This window comes from Borostomias antarcticus (genome assembly GCF_949987555.1).
Source record: "Borostomias antarcticus genome assembly, chromosome: 1".
Taxonomy (NCBI): domain Eukaryota; kingdom Metazoa; phylum Chordata; class Actinopteri; order Stomiiformes; family Stomiidae; genus Borostomias; species Borostomias antarcticus.
The window spans coordinates 25,083,072-25,085,571 of NC_140234.1; the positions used below are offsets into that span (position 1 = coordinate 25,083,072).

General features: G+C 50.7%; 1 protein-coding gene across 2 annotated transcripts in view; it reads left to right on the forward strand.

Annotated features, from left to right (window-relative positions):
- The window catches only part of LOC311312396 (A disintegrin and metalloproteinase with thrombospondin motifs 2-like), a gene marked incomplete at its 5' end in the record, with an annotated part of 50,592 nt that overhangs the window by 2,358 nt on the left and 45,734 nt on the right, over positions 1 to 2,500 (forward strand). The gene's annotated exons all lie outside the window — the stretch shown is intronic.

Sequence of the window (2,500 nt, forward strand, 5' to 3'; positions counted from 1 at the left end):
TGTGTTTGTGATCAATAGCCTGTGACTTCAAAGCCCCTAAATAGTCCCTGGATTTCATGGAATATCTACTTGGTCCAGCGGTAGGTGTTTGGGTTCCCAAGTGGAAGGTCTTTGGTTCGATCCCCACCTATGCACTGTGGTGGCATTGGTACGAGCTGGTTCAGAAGGCATATGTATCTCCTGTATTAGGGAGGTTAAATTGGGCGGGGCTATCCTGGGCTCCTCCCCAGCTCATAGGGTCATCAGCCGGAGGTCAACCCCGGCACATCTTTCATTTATTTGTACATTTTCGTTTGGTTTCGTTATGAGAATGCAGCCATTACACTGAAGAGAGGTCACATGATCAGGGTCATGAAGCCAGGCTAGGGGATATCAGTGGATATGTGCTATTTAAGTGCAAACAGGTGCTTTTTATATCAACGGTGGAGGCTGCAACTGTAGAGAAAAGGCTCTCATCTTTCAAAAACTGTCTTCATTCAGTAAGTAATGAAATAATATTGTGTGTAGATGCAGTAATGGTCCAGTCTTCTCCACGCTGGGGAACAGCCCTGCTGGCCATTCAACAGGGAGGAAACACTGACGGTTTCTCTTTCTTCTCCTTCCTGGGAGGCATGTGGATTTCCTCCCAAGTCCTGTCTGTTCCTACAGTCACAGTCAGAGTGAAACGGTGGGTTACAGAAGTTCGCTTTTCTCTGTCTTGAAAGAGACTGTGGTTTTTCTTGGGGTCCTTTCATTTTGAGCAGAATTCCTCTGGTGTCCAATGGAAGACCAGCAGGCAGACTACTTCATCTCAAAGATAAATCATTAAAGGCTTGATAGTTCTATCACGCAGTATTAAGCCCCACCATCACTGTTGCCACCTTGCACGTACCCATGCCAACCACGCTAAAATAGCCCCCCACATTACAAATCCCAATTTAACCCCTGGATAGGGTGGGTGTGTGTGTGCGTGGGTGTGGGCGTGCGTGTGGGTGTGTGTGTGGGTGTGCGTTTGGGTGTGCATGTGGGTGTGTGTGTGTGTGTGTGTGGGTGTGTGTGCGTGTGTGTGTGTGGTTGTGTGTGTGTGTGTGTGTGTGAGTGTGTGTGTGTGTGAGTGTGTGTGGGTGTGTGTGTGTGTGGTTGTGTGTGTGGGTGTGTGTGTGTGCGTGTGTGTGGGTGTGTGTGTGTTTGGTTGTGTGTGTGTGTGTTTGTGTGTGTGTGGGTGTGTGTGTGGGTGTGTGCGTGTGGGTGTGTGGGTGTGTGTGTGTGTGTGTGTGCGAGTGTGTGCGTGTGTGTGTGGGTGTGGTTGTGGTTGTGTTTTCACACATTGGTAGGAGCTGGTTTAGAAGGACAAATGTCATATCTCCTCTATCGGGCCTCATCAGGGGTGAAGGTCAGAGGTCAGGTCAGTCCTGACATGAATCACTCTTCATCAGACGGGTCCAGTAGCACAGTCACAGGCCGGGGGAGGAGCCTGCTGTCTTGACTTCTATCCAATAACTGAGAGGGGGAGAGAGCCAATGAGTGTGTGTGTGTGTGTGTGTGTGTGTGTGTGCGTGTGGGTGGGTGTGTAGGTGTGTGTGTGTGGGTGTGTGTGTGTGTGCGTGTGGGTGTGCGTGCGTGCGTGCGTGTGTGTGTGTGTGTGTGTGTCCCTGCTAGCTGTGTGACGCTTCCCTGCTCGGAGCACATAGCAGCAGCTCCACAGCAAGTCCAGACAGAGCTGCTGAAATAATGTATGACATGACCACACCTCTGAGTCCACACACCCACCCACCCACACACACACACACACACACACACACACACACACACACCCGCACGCACACCCACACCCACACCCACACGCACACACACACACACACACACAAACACCCACACACACACACACCCACCCACAAGCACGCACACCCACACACACACACACACGCACGCACACACACACACACACACATATATTGTCATGGAAATATTGTACACAGAAGAAAGAAACAGCCATGTTTCCCAGATGCATAATAAAAGAGGGATTTAGGAACGTTAGTCAGTGATCGGAAATATTCAAAGCAGGATAACATGTCCCATCAAGAGCTCCCTAAAAATGTTCCCACTCTGTTTGTTCACTGTAACTTAGATACACATTCATCCAATGTAAGTATAGTATTTCAATCTTTCTTAACCAATCATTGAACAGTTTGAAGATACAAAGGGATAAAGCCATCTGCTTTACTTCTACCCCCATCCTACCCTCCCCAGGACCCCTGATCTACCCCATCCTACCCTCCCCAGTCCCTGATCTACCCCATCCTACCCTCCCCAGGACCCCTGATCTACCCCATCCTACCCTCCCCAGCCCCTGATCTACCCCATCCTACCCTCCCCAGCCCCTGATCTACCCCATCCTACCCTCCCCAGTCCCTGATCTACCCCATCCTACCCTCACCCCCTGATCTACCCCATCCTACCCTCCCCAGTCCCTGATCTACCCCATCCTACCCTCCCCAGGACCCTGATCTACCCCATCCTA